The sequence below is a fragment of the Pleurodeles waltl genome, chromosome 3_1, assembly GCF_031143425.1.
Source record: "Pleurodeles waltl isolate 20211129_DDA chromosome 3_1, aPleWal1.hap1.20221129, whole genome shotgun sequence".
Classification (NCBI taxonomy): domain Eukaryota; kingdom Metazoa; phylum Chordata; class Amphibia; order Caudata; family Salamandridae; genus Pleurodeles; species Pleurodeles waltl.
Genome location: NC_090440.1, coordinates 1234810681 through 1234834728, shown reverse-complemented (window position 1 = coordinate 1234834728; position 24048 = coordinate 1234810681).

Here is a 24048-nt window from a genome sequence, read left to right as displayed (position 1 = left end):
TTCCCTTAGGTGGAGGATTTGCCTACAGTGAAAGATGATTTCTATGCCCAGGGACATATCCCCAACATCATCGGTGCCATTGATGGGACCCATGTGGCTTTGGTCCCCCCTCAGAGGAGTGAACAGGTGTACAGAAACCAGAAGAGTTATCATTCTATGAATGTACAGATGGTATGTTTGGCAGACCAGTACATCTCCCATGTGAATGCCATGTTTCCTGGCTCAGTGCTCAGTGACGCCTACATCCTGCGGAATAGCAGCATCCCTTATGTGATGGGTCAACTCCAGAGGCACCGTGTGTGGCTATTAGGTGAGCACCTGGAAGCAAGTCAGTGGGAATGGGTGTCTGGGTCTGGGGTTATCCCTCCAGGTTAGTGCGTGTCTAACAGTTGCCCCTCACCATTTGCAGGTGACTCTGGTTACCCCAACCTGTCATGGCTACTGACCCCAGTGAGGAATCCCAGGACAAGGGCAGAGGAAGTCTCCAATGAGGCCCATGGGCGAACTAGGAGGGTGATCGAGCGGACCTTCGGCCTCCTGAAGGCCAGGTTCAGGTTCCTCCATATGACAGTTGGATCCCTATTCTACTCACCAAAGAAGGTGTGCCAGATCATCGTGGCCTGCTGTATGCTTCACAACTTGGCTTTGCGACGACAGGTGCCTTTTCTGCAGGAGGATGGTCCAGATGGAGGTGTTATTGCAGCTGTGGAGCCTGTGGACAGTGATGAGGAGGAAGCAGAGGAAGAAGACATGCACAACAGGGCTCAGTGATCCTGCAATATTTCCAGTGAGACACAGGTAAGAATACACTCCTGCCTACTACATGCACTTTAACACTACTACCTCTCTACTGTCTGTCGTTTTCACCCAGTGTATGGTCACTGAGTAGTCACTTTCCCTTACGGTTTCACAGATTTGGGTCCCACTGTGTGACATCTGCTTAGATTCCTCATGGACTAGAGCTGTGTGACATAGGTATGTTGACATAACTATTTTAAAAAACATTTTGTCACTGTAATTGCTAATACACTATTTCGAAATCACAGACAGACTCCAGATCTTTTTGTGCTTTAGGTGTGTTTATTTAAATGCTCAAAATTGGAGGGGGTAGGGAAATGGTAAGGGGTGATGGCGGAGGAGTGTCCATGGCAGAGTCCAGTCTATTAGTCTCACAGGTGCATTGCACATATGGGCATAGGAAGTGGAGCTGGGGCAGTTTAATTATGGACAGGGTGACAAGGTGGGACAGTAGGATGACAATCAGGGTGGTCTCATTTCTTGGCAAGGGTCTTGGCATCGTGCTCTGTCTTGTTCCTGGATCTCAGGGACCGTTTGCGGGGTGGTTCTCCATCTGCAGGGGGTGGGGTGCTGGTGTGGTGGTCCTGTGGCGGTGCCTCCTGTCCACTAGCGCTGGCGGAGGTGGTGGGCAGTTCATCGTCCAGGCTAGTGTCAGGGGCCCCTTGTTGTGCCACAGTGTCCCTCCTGGTGTTGAGGACTTCCTTCAGCACCCCTACGATGGTTCCCAGGGTGGAATTGATGGATCTGAGTTCCTCCCTGGAGCCCAAATACTGTTCCTCCTGCAGCCGCTGGGTCTCCTGAAACTTGGCCAGTACCGTTGCCATCGTCTCCTGGGAATAATGGTACACTCCCATGATGTTGGAGAGGGCCTTGTGGAGAGTGTGTTCCCTGGGCCTGTCCTCCACCTGTCGCACAGCAGCCCTCCCAGTTCCCCTGTGTTCATGTGCCTCCGTCCCCTGAACCCTGTGCCCACTACCACTGCCCACAGGTCCCTGGTGTTGTTGGGGTGGTGGGTTAGCCTGTGTTCCCTGTAGTCGTGGACACACTGCTGATTAAAGTGTCCTGGGGACAGAGGTATGGGCCCGCTGGGTGGGTGCTGTGCAGGTGTTTCCAGAGGGGGGAAGCTCTGTGGTGGCCTGTGCCTTTGTGAGGGGAACCGACTGTCCTGAGGTCCCAGATGGGCTGGTCATCTAGATGCAGTTGGACAGAGCTGCTGTCATCACTGTGGGCCTCTTCTGTTGGTGGTGTGGACATGTGTGGACCCTCCTGTCCGGTGACGTTGGGTAGGGGTCCTGCAGGGGTATAAAAGGATGTTTATTGCATCTGTGTGTGCCATGGTGTGCAATGGGTGGGTGACCCTGTACCCCGGTGCTTGCATTCCTGTGTGGGACCTTGTGTGATGGTGGTTTAGGGGGGTGTATGGGTATGTGCAGTGGCCATGCTTTGGTGATGGGTGTCCATGCTTTTTTGTTGCATGCAAGGCTTGGTGTTGGGATGTGTGGTTTGTGATGTTGGGACATATGTGAGGAGTTGGAGTGATGGGGGTGAGGGTGGGGAAATGTGATGGCATGCAGGTAGGGTGGGGGATATAGTAGTAAAGCATTGCCTTACCAGAGTCCATTCCTCCATCTACTCCTGCGAGGCCCTCAGGATGCAGAATCGCCAAGACTTGCTCCTCCCATGTTGTTAGTTGTGGGGGAGGAGGTGGGGGTTCCGCCACCAGTCTGCTGAACCGCAAGGTGGTGTCTTGATACCACAGAACGCACCTTCCCCCCTAGGTCGTTCCACCTCTTCCTGACGTCATCCCTATTTCTTGGGTGCTGCCCCACTGCGTTGACCCTGTCCACTATTCTTTGCCATAGCTCCATCTTCCTAGCTATGGAGGTGTGCTGCACCTGTGATCCGAATAGCTGTGGCTCTACCCGGACGATTTCCTCCACCATGACCCTGAGCTCCTCCTCAGAGAACCTGGGGTGTCTTTGCAGTGCCATGGGGTGGTGTGGGTGATGTGTGGGGTGGTGTGTGTTGTGATGTGTGGGGTGATATTTAGTGGTGTGTTGTGTGAGGTGCGTGGAAGTTATGTGGGTGATGGTATTGTGTGCCTGTGGATGCTTGGTAGTAGTGTCTATCTCTGGCCTTCTTTCGGTATTTTGGTCGTAGGGGTTTGTGGGTGATGTGGATGTGTGTTTTATATTGCAATGGGTGTGTGAGAGTGGTGTGTGTATGTGTATCAGGTGCGTGTATTTGGAATTGTCCAATGTGGCAGTGTTTTGTAAGAGTGTGTGTATTTTGAGTGCAGTGGTGTGTACCGCCAATGGAATACCGCGGTTGAAAAACCGCTGCGTGGATTCGTGGGTCGTGATAGTGCGGGCGTATTTCTGTTGGTGTGACGGTGGAGGTTTTGTCATCGCCAGTTTATCACTGACCTTTGGTGTGGCGGACTTGTGTGGGTGTCTCAATTTTGGCGGATTCCAAGCAGTGGGTCATAATGACCGTGGCGGAATTCCGCTGCCACGGCGGTGTGTTGGCGGTCTTCTGCACGACGGTAAGCGGCTTTTACTGCCAATGTTGTAATGAGTTCCAATGTCTGGTGCACAATGACTAAACTGCACCAGACAAGTCACGTTCACACACACAGAGCTACCAGTTCTGCCGTACAGCATGAGGTAGAATACAGAAGTGCTTTGGGTACGCCCCACCTCTGAGGGTCACAACCAGTGACACGGACACTGCACGTAATGAGTGTGCAATCAGTGGTCATAAGAGAGAAATGTGGCATACTTGAGAACAGTGGGCCACATGCGGTCCCACAACCAGTAATCAGCTCACTATCAACCAAATGCGTATACATGATGCGGCCCAACGATGAAGGGCCACATTTCTTGAATGTGGGCTGTATTTGGCAGGTCCCACAGCTGACAAATCTGGTCTCTGGGTCCAATACTTAGTTTGACGCTCACACAGTTACTACTAGGAGGATTCCAACAGACGACACAAATGCGTAGGAGGGCACCGCTCTCCAAAATGACAAGGTAGATGGTGTAGGTCCCTTGCAGGGGGTCGTGGATGTTCCTGAAACCTCCACACAGAACAGGGGGAAGTTAACAATCCCTTGGAGAGAACGCTTCAGGGTTTCACACTGCAGCAATCAGTGTGTGCAGGCCAGCAGTGATGCAGGAAGGGTGTGCAATTCCTCCCCAGGACATTAGATACTCCTGTGCACAACAGATTCCTCTGGCAGTGCACACCACACAGTATGGTGACTCGGTCCTGCACTACTGCAAGTGTGTCTCTAAATTGCTGAAGTGTGGCCCCTTTAGTTATACTGAGGTGGGCCTTTGAAGTTGGGGTGGTTCAAAGGGTTCCCTTTTGAACCGCAGCTGTCTCCCCTAAAGTTCAGTCCTGTCTCCCCATTGGGCCTTGGAATGTAGATCCTTATCTTTAGTGGGGCATGATTTGGCTCAAGAGGCCAAGTGTCAAAGCCGCTACTTGCAATCTATTCAGCCAGGCCCTCAGATGGCAGAGGTCTGTTGTTTCGGTTGTCCAAGTTTTGTAGCTGTCGCTGGGGTATGTACATATGTGTTTTCCCCCAGCCCCCCAGTGAAATTAAGCTTGAATTGAAAAAGCATACAAATGGGATTTTAGAACATGGAAATGCCCACTTTCTAGAAGTGGCATTTCCAAGGCATTACTGACAAAGCTACCTTTACCATCGGAAAGATTATGTCAGTGGGAATCTAATGATAATAAAAATGATGAGGCTGCTGGAATCCACTATTTCAGCTAGGCTTTATTATAAACTTTCCCCCCTATTAACCTATGGACAAAGCAGCTCTCAATGGCATTGAAAACACACATGGGCATTCTTCACTCCATGGGAACATGTGCCCTGGCGCACACACAAGTTTCCAGGGGCAAGCTTGACACAAGCTTTGAGACCACCCCAAGTGTACAAGGGCACCCATATAGGTCTGCTGTGTCAGGCTCAGTACATATATAAAAACCCTAATGTACAAGTGAGCACTTACTGGCAAGGTGTGGCAGGCTCAGTATACATATGGAAACACCAATGTGCAAGTGTGCACTTACTGGTAAGCCATGGCAAGCTCAGTATACACATGAAAACACTAATGTGCAATTATGTACATTTGCACATATAGGCAAGCCATGCTAGGATCAGTATATACATGAAGACACCTCTGTGCAAGTGTGCACATATAGGCAAGCCATGTCAGGCTAAGTATATGCATGAAAACACTAATGTGAAAGGGTGCGCATATAGGCAAGCCATACCAGGCTCAGTATATATATGAAAACACCAGTGTACAAGTGTGCACATACAGTTAGACACCCCTTACTAACTTATGTAGGGAGGGCACCACGCACTTTAACACTGTACTTACAGTGGGAAAGTGCCTTGGGCCCTAAGGACACTCCACCAGGATCAGCAAACCCCATGGAAAAAACATAAATGTTGGGCAACCACTATCTCAACGTGTCTGGTCTAAAACCTTCTCACCCATTCATCTGTACCAGTGTCATTCACATTTTGCTGCCGTTCATCACAAAATACATGATGGAGCATTACATCAGTCTTCTTCATCCTTTGGCTCTTTTGCACTGTGAATGATGGCATTTTGCTAGGTCACGTGCACAACTACCTAAAATGGAGTTCAGTACCATTGTTGATGTGCAGTGCTTCTGGGCCACTTGTAAGAACACTCAAGAGTGATTGTATTTTGTCTGTTTCCATAGCTGAAGCAACAACCACCAGGTGGTAAAGGGGTTAACGTCATTTCGTGAACTTCTCCTGTACACAGGATGATAGAGGCTACAATTGATAAGTAGCTGGTCATCAATTACTGTCTCTATGCTTTTGTTAATAGTCAGGATGTAAATGTAAATCTCAAACAGATGGAGCAATTGGCTGGATATTGGAAAGCAATACATTACATGAACATATGCCCTCAGCGCATGTACTATGATTAGTTACGCATATCAGCTTTTAGATGACAGCACACTTAGGGGCAGATTTACCAGCCCCTAGTGCCACCGGAGCATCACTTTTCATGACACTCTGGTGGCGCTAACCACAGCTCCATATTTGCAAGGCGGTGTAATACCACTTTTTGTGGCGTTACACCTCCTTGTAAATATGGGCCCCTTTGATGCAGTTTTCTGCATTAGAGGGGTATGCAATCATTGTTGCAGTGGGCGGTCCACCGCAACACCCATTGCTTTTGACGCTGCCTCAGATATACGTGTTGTAAACTTGAGGCAATGCCAAAAACTAACGCCACCCCAGGGGTGGTGTTAGCAAGGCAAAACGAGGAGGAATGTTTTTATTCCTCCTCATTTTTTGCTTTTTCTATGTGTGCTGCATTTTGCAGCACATATAGAATAAGAACAATGCCATGGATGATTGTCTATGTGCAGGAAGACGTCCCTTCCTGCACATAAACAATCGTTCTGAAATCATGCTTTGGTACTGCTATGTGTGCTGCATTTTTCAGCACACATAGAAGTGCCAAATCACCATTATAGATTGTTATGTGTAGTAAGGGACACCTTTGACACCGGCTCAGGTGGAAAGGCAAAACTGTGCCATATTCCTGTAAATACGGTGCATCTCTGCATTTCAAAAGTGGTGCAGCGCGGCACTGCTATTTTTGGCGCAGCACTTTGCTGTGTAACCGTGGCCTAAATCAAGGCCCTAGTGCTAATTTGCAAGTAATTCATTGCCTGTCTGCCAAAGTGATTAATGGCACCAACTGATGTTGATATTTATCTCTCTGAAGCTTTGTCTCTGCTTTATACTGTTGTATGGAGAAAGTCTGGTGCCTTCCTAGAATAGCAAGCAGGGTGCCTGATGGGTCATGTGGCCATTCACGTTTTCATTCTCATGTGTGCCCGCGGTGCAGTCACCAACATCCAAGCAGAACAAAATGAGCATCAATGCTCTTATGTAAGATTTACAATTAGCGTATTTATCGCTCTGCTTTATAATGCCATTATGAAGTCATGTGTCTGTTTTCCCAACCACAACCCTCCTACTTAGAGAAGACAGTGATGAGAATAAGGGAGTAGGAGGAGGTGTGTATGTGCATGCATGTGTGTGTATGCAGTGCCCTAACACATGATTCAAGAGTAACATATGAGGCATGTGTTTAAATTGTTTCTTCCTGCTGCGATGAAAGTCTGGGCCTTTGTACTATCCGGCCACGGGCATAACATCAGCATTCGGTTTTTACCTTGTTGCCATTGGGAGTTGCTTGGTTTAATATTTGTTAATTAGAAGCACTATCCTGCTTATCCCGTCTCCACTGACCTTAGTGTGGTGATGTCATTAAGATGTTCCAGCAATATATTCTTATATTCATGTCAATGAAGATGTCTTCCGGCACTGTTGCTAAGGGGGTGGAGAGAGGGTGTCTCTTGGCTCCATATGGTAGATGTAGGTACGAGGCAATTACCAGAGGGTGTCAGACTTCATTTATGGGGACTTCACAGAACGTAAAATTGAGTCTGCTATTTGTGTCACAAAAGCACTTTTCCCTGCTGGTCTCTTGACACGCAGTATTATTGGACTGTTTACTTATGTCTCGCTACAGAACGAATGCACTCTTTTGGTACAGGAGTCATTATGATCATGGGTATACTGAAGTAGTATCCCTCCTTCCACACCACCATCACAGTACTTGTGTTGAAAAAACGTTAATGCTTTGAATCAAACCTTACTGTGAAAACATTCATTTAGCAGTCTGTGCCACTCAAAATGTCCCACGCATGAATTGAAATGTCACACATAAACTAACTGCATCTATCTCAAATTCACACATAGGCAATCAGAAATCTTGGCACCCCTCATACAGTGGTACCACAGTACTGTACAGGTTTGGTCTACCATTTGAAATTTCTAGCTGTGAAGCATCTGAAAAGACATCAAAACATGGGACCTGATTCAAAAAGGTATTGACAATTCACAAAGGGATTTATGAGTAGTATCTTAATGAATGCTAAGTCTCCACACATAAAAAGATAGGTCTTAAAGATACTACTCATAAATCCCTTACTGCCAAATTTACTAACATTTCATGCAATACAGTGTAGCAAGGCAACTTTTTGTGCTAAATTGCGTGAAAGGGAGAGAGCAGAAATTTACTGTATGTACTAAGACAGGTGAATTTCTGTACTCACATAGGGCTGGCTACCTTCAGGCAGCCTAGTGCCAAAGCAGGCACCATTGCACCACAAGGAGAATTGTACTTATGCAGGAAGAGACATCTTCCTGCACAAAAACAATCTCTCAAGGCATTTTCCTCTTTCTATCTGTGCTGTAGAATACATGAAAAGAGGAAATAACAAAGAGAAAAAAAGATTTTTCCTCCTCGTTACGCCGTACTATGGAAGGCACAGTGATTTCATGCAATCTCGGTATTACAACCCTTTGTAAATACAGCATTGCATGAAATTTCTGAGTGGTTGTATGAGAACGCCCAATGTTCTGCATATGCAGCACCTCCCAGAATGAAGTATAACGCAATGCAGTACATGCTACTGCACTGCATTACATATTTTTTTTAAGTCAGCAAGGTGGAGCAAATCACCCTTTGCATGGCTTTGTAAATGTATACTAAGATTTTGCATCAGGGGTGCACCACAAAAGTGGTGCAACCATGATGCAAAATGTTAGGAAATGTGGCCCATAGTTAAGAGCAAGTAATCGTAAACTTACACGAAAATGTACATTTACCTTTGTGAATCAGGCTCCTCGTGTCTAGCTCTGTGCTTATGTGTATCAATAAATATGTTATTTTGTGGCGTATGATTTGACATGGAAATATTGTTATGTGATTGGCTGTTGTGTGGTCTGAACCCATATAGGAGCTGCAGGTTGTCGGTAATATGGCGGTGCATACATGGTTCTTTCTTTATACCTGGAAGACGCCACATGTGGACCAGATGAAGTGCAGTGCCCAAAATTAGGAGAGTGAGGACTACCCTTAATGAGGTAGGGGGGAGTGATGGAGGGAGGGAAGGAGAGAGAGAGAGACAGAGAGAGAGAGACAGAGAGAGAGTGAGAGAGAGAGAGATTTCAGAGTTTTCCTATCTCACTTTTCCTAATCCTTGTACCTTGGAGATGGAGGAGGGTGAGGTATCCGGGAATAGGGATTCTTTCCCACTCAACCTTGGGGTTAATGTTATCTTTTGAAAGTAGTGACTTCTGGTTCTGTTAAGGATTTAGCAACAACACTATTGTTTCATCCTCAGATCTTATGGGTCCCTTCAGGGAGAGACCAGTAGGCAAAGAGAAAAGTGGTGAGCCTCCATGGTTTTCACTATGACCCCATGCTGCATAGCTTTCTCTTAGTTTCTACCTCCTTTCTACGCGTCACCATAGTGGCATTTATATTTGCAATATACCAAGGTAGGGGTGCAAAATGGTTTTTTTGGATTTTTACTGACTAGGTTGCCTATATTGATGAGTGAACAATTGGCACATCTGTGCTGGCCCACTGCATCATTAGTCCTGCACTCAGTCTTCATTCTTGAATAGTTTCAGCACTGTTCATGAGTAAAACCCATGGTGGCATTGGACAAGTTCTTTCAATGCTCATTTCTCTAGCACAGTGACTGAGGATGCTTTAGTTATGGTATGCAGTGTGTTCTGGTGGTTTCACAAAAAAGTGCATATGGCCCATTCATCATTGTCAGGGTCTATGGCTGCAATTCTAATCACCTTATTGAAAGTTCACATAAATCTCTCTACCTCTGCATTTGCCTGGGGCCACCTGGGTGTAATTTTCTGATGCTTGCTACCCAGAGACTGGTAGAATATGGCCGTCTCCTGCACTTGGAAGGGTGAGCCATTTGTCTGTTTTGACTTCCAGAGGGATGCCATGAGTGACAAATATTTTTTAAAGTTTTAGTATTACTTCTTTGTCTGGTGTAAATCACCTCTACTTCGGGATTTGAGCTGAAGTGATTGACAACCACAAGGAGGGGTTGGCCTCCAGGTAGAGTGGCAATGGCGATGCTCAAGTGGGTCCATGGTGACAGTGGGGCATTTTCTGAGATGATTGGCGTGCGTGGGTCTGGTTGTCCACTGCTTGCACACAGCCTTCGGCCATGCATGGCAAGGGGTTGGTCCCAGGGCCCAAGTGCATCTGTCCAGGCACTGCAGCCAACCCCCGCATCCAGCCAACCCCTCACTGTGGGTCTGTGAGTGGCTGTATAGGTGTGTGACTGGGTGTGTGTGGTTGTGTGTGTGTGTGTAAGTGGGTATGTGAGTCTGCGAGTGGGTGTGTGAATGACTGTATGAGTGTATTAGTGGGTGTGTGAGTGGTTGTGTGTAAGTGGGTATGTGAAAGGGTGTTTGAGTCACAGAGAGGGTCTGTGACTTGGTGTGGTAGTGGTTTTGTGGGTCTGTGAGTGGATGTGTGAGTGTGTGAATTGGTATGTGTGAGTGTGTGAATGGATCTGTGAGGGGGTATATTTTTTTTTTTGTTCAGGTTTAGATCTGCGGATCCATCATGAATTCCCATGGGCTGCTGCACTGAGCACCACAGAGGATCTGCAGATCCCAATGCGCCCCTTTAAAAGTTTTTGGGCAATTTCCTGCCCCTGAGAAGCCCCTCAGATACCCTTCAATCAGTCCTATGGGGTCAGGATACCTCTGTCACATTTGATCTTTACCCCCACCCCCGGGTTCCGACTGACAAAATGGAAGCTGCAACTTTTCTCTCAGGTTGCAGCCAGCCAATCATGACATTGCTGTAGGCCTATGGATCTGTGGTTCTGCCATAAGGGATCTGGGGTGGATCTGCATCTCTAGATATACCTAAACGTCTTGTATTTAATAACTCCAAAACTACTGAGCTGATTTAAACAAATTACAGAAAGCACTCTTTCTGGACCAAGAAGTAGCTTTCTGTCGAATTTGGTGTAATTCTGTCCAGCGATTCAGGCTGCAGTCGTGTCCAAAACCCCTATGGGAAATTGCATTAGGAAAATGGGTTTAGGAACTGCTCCTTTTTCTCTGTCCCCAGTTGACAAATCACCTGGAAACTTTGCAGATGGCAGCTGAATTGAGTGGGAAACTAATTTTGAATATTTCATGAAGATTCATTAAATGGCACCAAAGTTTGTGGCAAAAAAAACACTTTTCCTATGGAAACTAGGTCTTAACCATAACTACCTGACTGACAGTAGGTAGTATATATAGGTATGTGATTATAGTTATAGTTAGGGTTACTAGAGATAGGGATTTTTCAGATTTGTGTCCCTTTATAGCTTAGCACTTGTTTTACGAAAGTGCGTGAAACTTTGCAGACCTGCTTCTCCTGTTTCATTTTGTGAGAACTGAAGGTTTCACAGTATTTGGTCAAGGGGTACAAAGAAAAAAGGGGTTTCCCAAAACAGGTTTCAGATCCAATCCGTTTTCCATAGACTGTATGAGTGGGTATGTGAGTGGTTGTGTGTATGTGTAAGTGGGTGTGTGAGTAGGTGTGTGAGTTACTGTGTGGGTCTGTGACTGGGTGTGGTAGTTGTTTTGTTGGTATGTAAGTGGATGTGTGAGTGTGTGAATGGGTGTGTTTGTGTGTGTTTAGATCTGAGGGGGTATATTTTTTTAACTGGGGCCTGGATCTGTGGATCTCTCATGCATTCCCACAGACTGTTTCACAGAGCACTGCGGAGGATACACAGATCCTCACGAGCCCCGCCAAACAATTGGGCAGCTTCTTACCCATGCGTGGCCCCTTAGACACCCCTCAATCAGTCCCATGGTGTCAGGATACCTCTGTCTTATTTGATCTTTATCCATGACCCCCGGGAACCCTGTGCAAACTTTCTCTCAGGTTGCAGCCAGCCAATCAGAACACTGCTGTTGCTGCATTGTTCTGAGGATCTACAGTATGGATCTGTGGTGGATCTGTGTCTATAGATATACATACATTTTTTTTCTTTAATAACTCCAAAACTACTGAACAGATCTACACCAAATTACAAAAGGAACTCTTCTTAGACCAAGATCTAGCTTTTTGCCAAATTTGGTGTAATTCTTTCCCACGGTTCAGACTGTAGTCCCTAAGGGAAATTGCATGGGGAAAATGTTTTTTTTGGACTTACCCTTTTTCTTGGCCCTCGCTTGACAAATCACCCTGAAACTTTGCAGACAGCAGCTGAATTGAGTGGCAAACTAGTTTTGAATATTTCATGATGATTCCTCAAACGGCACCAAAGTTATAAACAAAACAAAAACAACTTTTGCTATGGCAGCTAGGTCCTCACGATGGCTATCCACTGGTGGCTGCCAGTAGGTAGTATATATAGGTAGGTAATTATAGTTATATTTAGGGTGACCAGAGATAGGGATTTTCAGATTTTTGTCCCTTTATAACTTTGCACCTATTTGATGAGTGTGAGTGACAATTTGCAGACCTGCTTCTCCTGTTTCATTTCGGGAGGACTAAATTACTCACAGCATTTGGTCAAGGGGATACAAATAAAAAAGGGGGTTCCCAAAACGGGTTTCAAATCCAAAGTGTTTTTCAGAGACTTTTGTATTTCACATAGCTCCAAAACCTTTTGCTGGATTTTTATGAAATTTTCCAGTATTACATATTACAGGGCACAAACTATTCTGTTGGGTACAGCAGGTAAGTAGAGTAAGTAAATAGTATTCTAAGTTTTTTTCAACTTAGTGATATCTTGTAGCATACAACTACAAAAACTATCAATGAAGCCCAACAAGTAAACTAGACTACCTATGTAAAGTTTCACATTTACTACCTGAACAATTGAAAAACCAATTTATGGTCACATGCTAATGGAAAATTAAAAACAAACAGATAAAGAATAGAATACATCTTAATCTACATAAGTGTTCTTTGTATGCTCTCTTGCTCACAAAATAAAATGGGTCCAAGAAGCCAAACAAAAACATCTTTGATATGCACCCCTGTGCAACAAAAAGAAAAATTGACCTAGCAGTGAACCACACAAACTAATATTTGGAGGGTATGATAATTGGACACAGGGAAAAAATAATAATCTCAGTTTTCAAAACAATAACCATAGCTGCCAAAATGTTAGAATGCTTATGTGTGACATTTCCCTGGTTTCAGTGAACTTATGAGTGACACTCAACTGCCAATGTATGACACTTAGGGCCTCATTACAACCGAGGCCGACTGCCAATATTTTACCGGCAGTTGGCCGGCTATGCGGCCAGGAACCCGCCGGCCACATTTGGATATCCCGACTGGGCCGTAACATTGCAGCCGGCAGCAATGTGGCCGTGCGGCGGCCGCAGCAGCACCCCTTGCGCAATCCACTGCCCATAATTCGGGCAGTGGATTGAGCGATGAGGCTGTGCCTGGGGTGCATGGGCAGTGCAGGGGCCCACCAGGGGCACTCCAAGTCCCCTTACCACCAGCCTTTCCATGGCGGTGTTCACCGCCATGGAAAGGCTGGCGGTAAGGGGAGTCAAAGTCCCCAGGGCAGCGGTGCTGCCAGTACTGCCCTGGCGGATTAAGACCGCCGGGACCACCATGAAATTACACCCTTTTCTTCAATAGAAGCCCTAAAATATGTTGAAACTGCATCAAAAACCCTGAAATGGAAGGTTAGGATACTGATACAAAACAATTTATGTCCCCAGAAGATCTAAGAGTAAATAAATCCTCATAAGCATCTCACACCCCTATGCCACTGTACTTTATTGCACCCTAATACAGGTAAATGCAAAAACAACAAGGAGATGGATGGAGTGCTTGAATTAATCTCAGCCACTGGCAGTCGCTTGGGCCACATGCCAATCTTTTGTTTTTTGCCCACAATGCCCCCCCACTTTGGACCCAGCCATATGTAAATCAGTCTTGACCCTGTTCCCCATAATACAGGTAAGCATATGCTGCAGAGATCAAATGAACACAGGATAGATCTTGTTTGTTCTAGAAGGTACAAAAAAGCAAGATCACCTAAAGCTGGTGCATATTTTTTCCTTTTTATCTGTACATACTTCAAAGAACAAATGTAAAGAGAAAGCAATTTTGAGTGTGTTCTAGAGATGATCCATAACTAATACTTAAAGTAAACAGATACAGAAATGGCAATTTTGTTTTCAGTTCTATTTAGTATCATGTCTAGGCGTTTGCAGATTCTTGAAACAACAACTTAACTTCTCTTGGAAAGGTGTCAGCCCTAGGCAGAGTGCATGATTCACATGACTGCTGCATTCCATCAGTAGCTGGGAGAATGTCTTCAAGTGGAGAGCTTTACCCACTGGCCTTATTTACACAGTCTTGAGCTATGATGTGCTTGGGGCTTCAGCTGGGAAGGAGGACGACGGGCTATAGCTGCAGTTTAAAGCTGTGTCAAGAACTGATGCAGATTCACAGGTATCTCTCCTCCAGAGTGTCTCTCTCTGGCTGGCAACGGTTTGTGTGGATTAGAGGACCCCCTGCATGTTGTTTTCTGGTGGGACCACCTGAGCAACAGAAATGCCTTCCTGGGGGCAACATAGTACACAGGATAGTAAAATTAATAACATTCTACATGGTGCTAGTCAAACATGCTGATGACACTGGCAAGGCAAGTTTAGAATAGCAAACAAAGAGTGTCCTGCCAATTAGGTGCCACCTGGACCAGAGAATGCAAGTCCGTCTGCTGTGGCATGCGTCCATACAAGAAAAAGAAAGTGTAATTTTACTGCCACTCATTAATTAGCTATGATCCCATCACAAACTGATGGCAGTGTAGGAGGTCAGTCCCATTTGCTGGAAAGTCAACACTGCAAGGCACTGCCCCAGAATCATTCTGTTCAGGTGCACTGCCTGGTGATTTCAGCACTGCAAATATGTAAGCTATTTTTGAAGTCTTCTGTGACAGCCAACTCTCATAAAGCTTCACCGCGGCCCTGGTTGAGAGTGAATCTTGGCTGACTGAATGCAGCCAGTCACCAGGCCGTGGCACGTGCCATCTCTAATTAGTGATAGTTGGTTGCAATTCTTCCCAGTCTGTATGAAGCAGGCTGTGGTCAGGCAACACACAATGCATGCACTGTACTCACTATGCTCACGCTGCTTTACCTAATAGAGCACAGCTCCAACATCCATCTTGGCTTGTGCCACACAGCGCCAATGATGTCAGGAGATGCTATAAATGTTTGAAATGCATTTTAGTGCAGTGATGCAGAGCATCACACTAAAATACATTAGTCTAATGCCTGATGCATTGTGGGGCTGAATAACAATCATTGCCTTTTATTCAATTTGGTCTTCATGTGCAGTACAATCTTAATAAAAGTAGCAAGAAGCCCAAAAATTAAAATAAACTGCATATGTAAAGTTTCAGATTTGCTACATGAACAACTGAAAGACACATTTATGGTCACATGCTCATGGAAACGTTTAACAAATACATAACTAATACAATACATCTTATTCTACATAGGTTTTCTTTGCATTCTCTCTGGCTCACAAAATGAAAGTGGGAAAACAAGCCAAACAAAAAATATCATTTTTCTGCACCCCTGTTCAACAAAATGAAAAATTGCCCTAGTAGTGAGCCACTCAAACTATTATTTGGAGAACGTGATAATTCGCCACCAGGAAAAAAAAAAAAAACAATTTTTGTAACAACAACAAAGATTGTCTTTCATTCACTTTGGCCTTCAGATGTAGCACAATCCCACTAAAAGTAGCAAGGAAGCCCAAAGAATAAATTAGACTGCATACGTAAAGTTCCAGATTTACTACATGAACAACTGAAAGACCCATTTATGGTCACATGCTAATGGAAACCTATAAACAAAAACAAAACAAACAGAATACATCCTAATCTACATAAATTTTCTTTGCATGCTCCCTGGCTCACAAAATAAAACTACGATGAACAAGCCAAACAAAAACCATCTTCATTATGGACTCCTGTGCAACAACATGGAAAAGTTATTTAGCAGTAAACTACACAAACTACTATATGGAGGACATGACAATTGGCCATTAAGAAAAAAAAATCTTAATTTTCATAATAACAAATGTTGGCTTTCATTCACTTTGGGCTTCATATGTAACACAATCCTACTAAAAGTAGCAAGGATCTCAGTTAATGAACTAGAACTAGATTGTTTATATAAAGTTTCAGAATTACTACATAAACAACTAAAAGACACATTTTTGGCCACATGATTACGTAAACCAATAAACAAATGCATAAAAGAAACAATAGATAAAAAGAAAGGAATCTTATTAAATCTGATTGCCACTCAGAAGTTATATTTGGTATTCCCAAAGATAGGAATTACTCGGATATTAACCACCTAATCACTTTCCACCCATTTAATGAATCACCATGAAAGTTCCCAGACCTGTAGCATTCTCTACATTTTGAAATTGTGTACATTATTGTGGTGAAGGAGGTGCAAAGATAAAGAGGGTCCCAAAACACAATTTTCAACGAATCTGTTTTCCATAGTCTATTGTGTTTTCCATAGTCTATTGTATTTGATGTAGCATGAAAAAGGGTAAATGGATAGACATGAAATTTAGCAGGATTATACAAGAAGGTGCAGATATTATGCTTTTTGGTACTGCAGTGATGTAGGGTAAGTATTTTTTAAGTTATATGGCATTTAAACTGAGTTACATCTGTCATTGTAGTACTTTTGTAGAATTTCACCAAAGGGACCTACTACTTAGCTATATTGAATGCCCTAACACTGAACACTGCTTAAGTGTAGTAAAAACAGCTAACTTTTCATTTTCAAAAAACAGTCATTACCCAATTATATACTGGCTTGTCATCACCATGTAGCATGATATACTGCAAAGTATCACTGTATACCATGGCCCTGAATATTACTAAGGCCTAGCTGTATTATTGGAAAGGGGTACCCTTGAGTCACTCATGGTGTCACATGGGCAATGCAATACTTAAGTCCAATTTACAAGGGAACCCAAGGCCACCATGCATGGCCCTGCACTGATTGGCAAATCTGGAGAATCACAAGGCAGTACAATTCACTGTTTTGCATCACTCTGCACATCATAATCTACATTACTGCTAAATTTCACATACATCCATATGCCACATCACAGTAGACACTACACTATATGCTATTCAACTCCATGCCACTCCACTCTATGTCAGGCAACTGTATGAGATGCCACTCTTTGACAGTCCACTCTACAGCTATTAACTTTATGCAATGCCACTGTATGGTACTCCAGTCTATGTAACTCCACTGTACATCACTCCACTGGATGCTACGCCACTATACACTATTCTACTCTGACATTTCACTGTACTCCACTCCACTCCATTCTATTCCACTGTATGTCACTCCACTCTACAACACTCCACTGTGTGTTATTCCACTGAATGCCACTCCACTATAAGCTCCTCCACTCTACTCCACTCCAGTGTATGGCACTCCACTCCATGCCATTTCATTCCACGCTATTCATTTGGGCCCCACTCCAATGTACGGCACTCCACTGTAAGCTATTACATTCTACCCCACGCCACTGTATATCACTCCAATCTAAACCACTCCATTATACGCCACTCCACTGTGCACTATTCCAGTAAACACTATTAAACTTTCTTCCACTCCAGTGCACAACACTCCACACTATGCCGCTCCACTCCACTCTACACTGTTACACTGTACACAACTCCATTCTATGCTAATAAAATGTATGCAATTCCACTCTACTCCCCTTCAGTGTACGCCACTTCACTGTATGCCATTCCGCTATGTGCTAATTTGGTATATGCTTTTCCACTCTATGTCATTCAACTGTATGCCGCTCCACTCTTTGCTATTCTACTGTATGCCATTCCACTCTATGCTACACCACTCTACCTCAATCCAGTGTATAACACTCTACTCCCCCACTCCTTTATATGCTATTCACTTGGACACAACTACACTGTACCACACTCCACTGTATGCTATTACACTCTACCCCATGTTAATGTATGCCACTCCAGTTTCCACCACTTCACTGTACATCACTGTACTGTACGTTACACCACTATACGTTATTCTAGTATATGTCACTCTACTGTACACAACGCCACTACATTAGCCCACTGTATTCCACCCCACTACTGTATATGCTTCTGCACTCTACGCCCCTCCACTGTACACCAATCCACTCTATTCCACTCCATTCTAAGCTGGTCCATTGGAAGCCACTCCACTCTACACCACTCCACTATATGCTATTTAACTATAACCCACTCCACTGTACACTATTCCAGTCAACACCGCTTCACTGTATGCCACTCCAGTCTATGCTATTCAAGTCTACACAAGTCCACTCTATAAAAATCTACTACACTCTATAACACTGTACAAGATTATACTCCCCTCTATCCCCATATACTCAATTGTCCAAATTTGCACTCAACCTTATGCCCTTGCACTCTACTCTACTCTATGATAGTTTCCAACACTATGGCCCTCATTACGACCCTGACGGTTGGTGCTAAAGTGGCGGTAATGCCGCCAACAGGCTGGCAGTAACTACTGCCCAAATTATGACCATGGTGGTGATATCTCCGAAAGACAGCCAATGTACCACACCGATTGCCAGGGGGGAAACAACAGCCACCACGGCGGTAGCTGCCTACAGCCAGGCATATGACAAAATTTCGCCCACCACATTATGACATAGCAAACTACCACCTTTTCTGGGGCTGTACCAACGTCATCAAAAGCCCGGCAGAGACAGAGCACAGAAGTCAAAGGACTCAAGATTGGAGACACAGGGATGAACCACGCCTCCATGGTACCCGAACTGCAAGTTTTTAAGATGATCTTCTATGTCATGCTCCACCATGAACACCAACTCCAGTGAAGACAACGACGGTGAGTACAGCCACCTGGCACACAAGGGGGGGGGGGGAAACGACAGTGACACAAAAGCACAACACACACCCCACACACACGTGCCATATACACAACCAGCTGCACAAAAAAACAATTTGTCCCCGATAACTGGCTGAATAATGCAAGGACAACAGGAAATGACTAAAGTGATTGTAATAAGATCAACATCAAAAATAATGAGTCGATGTGGAAATGCAACAGATATATACAAATGTACAAAAAAGGGACACTGCCCAGTCCACAGTTCACAGGGGCCACATGGCCACAGGGCAAAGTCCAAGGCCCCACTCGATCCCTGCACCAATACGGAGACAACACTGCAGTGGGGGCACCTCACCCGGATGCAGAAACAAGGCCACTGGTTCTGGAGGGGTCAAGATGCCCATTGCTTTGTCCTGGGGAGTGCAAGGCCACAGTCTCTCAAGTGGGTGTTTTTTCCACTGGTTCTGGATGGGACAACATGCCCTGTGCTTGGTCCTGGGGAGTGCAAGGCCACAGTCTCTCGAGTGGGTGTCTTTCCCACTGGTTCTGGAGGGGGCAACATGCCCTGTGCTTGGTCCTGGGGAGTGCAAGGCCACAGCCTCCTAAGTGGGTGTCTTTCCCACTGGTTCTGGAGGGGGCAACATGCCCATTGCATTGTCCTGGGGAGTGCAAGGCCACAGTCTCTCGAGTGGGTGTCTTTCCCACTGGTTCTGGAGGGGGCCACATGTCCTGTGCTTGGTCCTGGGGAGTGCAAGGCCACAGTCTCACAAGTGGGTGTCTTTCCCACTGGTTCTGGAGGGGGCAACATGCCCATTGCTTTGTCCTGGGGAGTGCAAGGCCACAGTCTCTCGAGTGGGTGTCTTTCCCACTGGTTCTAGAGGGGGCAACATGCCCTGTGCTTGGTCCTGGGGAGTGCAAGGCCACAGTCTCTCGAGTGGGTGACTTGCCCACTGGTTCTGGTGGTGGCAGGCCGCACAGCAGCCCATGGAGGCAGGATCATATGGTGTCCCCGGCAGTGACAGCTACATTGTGGTGGTGGTTGTGGGAGGCTCCTGCTCAGAGCCTGCACCCTCTGATGGCTGCACTGTGGTGGTGGTTGGGGGAGGCTCCTGCTCAGCCCCTGCACCCTCCGATGGCTGCACTGTGATGGTGGTTGTGGAAGGCTCCTGCTCAGCCCCTGCACCCCAGATGGCTGCACTGTGGTGGTGGTTGTGGGAGGCTCCTTCTCAGCCCCTGCACCTTCTGATGGCTGCACTGTGGTGGTGGTTGTGGGAGGCTCCTGCTCAGCCCCTGCATTCTCTGATGGCTTCACAACCACGGCTGGCTCTGTGACAGCTGCTGGTGCAGGCTCCTTCCCCTTCTTGCTGGCTGGTGCAGGCTCCTCCCCCTTCTTGCTGGCTGGCGCAGGCTCCTTCTCCTTCTTGCTGGCTGGTGCAGGCTCCTTCCCCTTCTTGCTGGCCAGTGCAGGCTCCTTCCCCTTCTTGCTGGCTGGTGCAGCCTCCTTCAGTATTTTTGACTTGGAATCCTTTCCACCACGAGTAGGTACTGCTGAAACGGGGCCCATGGACTGTTTGGCTGGGTCCTTGATGTCCTGGCCATATGTGCAGGATGGGGGAGGGGATGGAAGAGGTCAGTGGTGGATAGGAAAAGTTTCTTAGGGCCATTGGGGTCAGAAGAGGGAGAAGGAATGGGAGTGGAGGATGAGGGAGTGGTTGTTGGAGGTGTTTGTCTTCTGGATTTGGATGCAGGTGAATGGGTGGTATGCTGTTGTGAGGTGGATGGCTGTTGGGTATCTGAGTGCTTGCGTTTGTGTACTCTAGGAGGGGGGAACAGACACAGTGGGGGGGGACACAGGGGACGTGTGCATGGATGTTTTGAGTGTCTGCTAGTGAGGTGTGTGTTCTGCTTGGTGTGGTGATGATGCTGGTAGTGGATGATGCTATAGTGCATGCAGGTATGAGTGTGGACGTAACTTGGTGGGAGGTGGAGGGGGAAGGGGAGGGGAGACAGTGGAAATAGTGGATGTTGTTGTGTCTGCAACTGAATGGTGTTTGTGTGAGTCCCTGTGGGATGAAGTGTGGAGCTTGTGTTTGCCTGTGACACTCTTGGGTGTTGTCTTTTGTGCTTGCTCGTCTGGCTGTGTGCTTGGGATGGTTTGGGGTTGAAGAAAATGGGAGTGGGAACTGGAACTTGGAGGGGGGGCGGTAGAAACAGGGACAATGGCTGCCCTCAGAGAAGAGGCCAGAGCCTGTATCGATCTCTGTTGGGCCACCAATCCAGTGTGAATGCCCTCCAGAAATTCATTAGATTGCTGTATTTGGGCTGCCAGCCCCTGGATGGCATTCAAAATGGTTGATTGCCCTACAGAGATGGATCTCAGGAGGTCAATAGCCTCCTCACTCAGGGCATCAAAGCTCACTGAGGCAGGGCCTGAGGTGCCTCAGGCATAGGATATGCCCACCCTCTTGGGTGAGCGGGCACGGGCAACTCGCTGAGGGGCTGCTGGGAGGGTGGTGCTGGCACCTGTACCTGTAGCTGGGGTGGTCACAGAAGTGTCTGCCACCACCAGGGAGCTCCCATCGGAGGAGGTATCTGAGTCTCTATTGTCCCTTCTAGTCTCCGCCGTGGTGCTCCCCTCTCCCTCTGTCCCATTGGTACCCTCAGCATCGGTGGACTCTGCCTCCTGGGTCCTGTGGGATGCAGGTCCCTCTGTCTCCGGTGTCTCTGCTCCTCCGCCAGATGATGGTACTGCACATAAGGAAAGGATGACAAAACAAGAAAGGGGGGAGAGACACAAAGGATACACTTGGTCAATGACTGCACCAAAACCACAGTTGGAGTACACAGCACCCTCACACACAGGGAACAGGCCTACGCATTATGCATTGCACTACCAGTGCTATTGGTAGCCTCCAAGGCATGAGGAGGACCACACACCACCAATTGCAGCACACCTGGGACCCACGCAGCCCTGACCAATAGTGGATGCTAACAAGCTAGGTAGGCAGTATTTCCCCTTAAGACCCTAAGCCACTAGAGGACCTATGCTGCTATGTCTGGCCTGGACTAGGGGCACCCACTGACACACACCCACCACCCGGATACCACCCTCCAGCCGTTTCCTTCAATGATGGCCACTGTACTCACCCCCCTGTGGGTGCTGTGATGCCCTCAAGTGCCCATCCAGCTCTGGATACGGCAGTATGCGGGCCATCAGGGGGGTCAGTGTCAAATGGGCACCCCTCCCTCATTGGGAGGCCATCCCCAGCTGGGCCTCTGTGGTCTTTCGTGCCCAGCGTCTCAGGTCCTCCCACCGTTTGCAAAAGTGGGTGCTCCGCCTGCTGTAGCACCCCCAGGGTCCGCACTTCCTTGGTGATGGCATGCCATATACCCTTCTTTTGATGGGCACTGACCTGCAGAGGCGATACAGACAGAACACCATTAGACAAACAGTCCAGCCAGTAACACGAATGACCCACCATACCCGTTTCCATCACTATTGGCACACACATAGCACAGCACTAAATGTGTACCCAGCCAAGAGGACATCCCTCCGCCTTACACAATGCTTTCACTCACACCACCATGCATTCATGCCGCATACATCGTGCCCACAGTGTACTCACCTGTGGGTCTGGAGGCCCATACTGCAGTCCATACTGGGGTAGGACACCTTCCACCAGTCTGTACAACTCCTCCGAAGTAAAGGCTGGGGCCCTTTCCCCAGTCACATGGGCCATGGTAGGTTCCAGACACAGGTCACAGCAGCACATGCAGTGTAGGTCTTCTCCTATTGAAGGTCAGGGAACAAGTGAGGAATCAGATAGAAAATAGCAGTCACATCTGCGGCGATGCATACCATCACCACCGGTGTAGATCCCCATTGGCCACTGTTTAGACTGATTAGAGATGTGATGGTGGAGTGTGTGGGATGTAGTGGAGTGATGGGAGTGAGGGTGAGGGTATGTGATGGCATGCAGGTAGGGGGGTGATAATTATTGAAAGTTGACTTACCACGGCATTACCTCATTTCCACCTGTCCCTCCAGACAAGCCAGGCAGATGCCATTACATGGGGGGGCAGGCCTATGGAATAATGCTGGGTCACACGATAAATAGACACATACTTGACAACTTGCACTGTCCTATTAAATGTTTACAGATTGCAGACTACTGTTGTGGCTCCATTGTTCAGTTTGTGACATCTTCCTCAATCTTTTGCTCCTTAAATTCCTACCGCTAAGGATGATTAGGAGATGGAGACATACCCCCGTGTACAGACCCCTGGTGGACTAGGCTACACTGGAGGTCAGGAAAATAATACTCACCTATACACTAGACAGGGCCACAATCACAGAGCTGTTTGCCCAATTGGAGCCAGACCTGATATCTGCTATCCGTACGCCCACTAGGATCGCCCTTTTTTGTAAGTGCTATCAGCTCTCCATTTCCTGGCAACTGGTTCTTTCCAACTAACAGTGGGATTGGCAGCCGGAATGTCACAGCCAGTGTGCTCAATAGTGCTGACAAAAGTATTGTCTACCCTGATAAAACACATGTGCAGCTACTTTGCATTCCCCCAGGTTGATGATTTGGCCACTGTGAAAGCCGGGTTTTATGTAATGGGACATAGCCCCAATATAATTGGGGTGAGTGACGGAACACATATAGCATTTGTCCCCCCCCGCCAGAATGAACAGGTGTTCAGGAATCGTAAGAGTTTCAACTCTACGAATGTGCAGATGGTGTGCTTGGTGGACCAGTATATCTTCCATGTCAATGCTAAGTGTCCAGGGTCGGTGCATGATGTCTTTGTCCTGAGGAATAGCAGCATCCCAAATGTGATGGGCCAACTACAGAGTCACTGGGTGTGGCTAATAGGTGAGTCCTGATACCCGCCCAGTATATGTTGCTGTATGCCTATGGTGTAGGCCATATCGGATAGTGTGTGGCTGAATGTTGTCCCTCCATATTTGCAGGTGACTCTGGTTACCCAAACCTATCATGGCTGCTGACCCCTGTGAGGAATGCCAGGACAAGGGCAGAAGAACGTTATACTGAGGCACATGGGTGAACCAGAAGGATCATTGAGAGGACCTTTAGCCTCTTGAAGGCCAGGTTCCGGTGCCTACATCTGACAGGTGGATCCCTATGCTTCTCACCCAAGAAGGTCTGCCACATAGTGGTGGCATGCTGCATGTTGCACAACCTGGCCCTCAGACGCCATGTCCCTTTTCTGCAGATGGAGGACACTTGAGATTTCCCTGTGGCAGCAGTGGACCCTGTGGACAGTGAGGAGGCAGAAGATGAGGATGTGGACAACAGAACATCTATAATCCGTCAGTACTTCCAATGACACACATG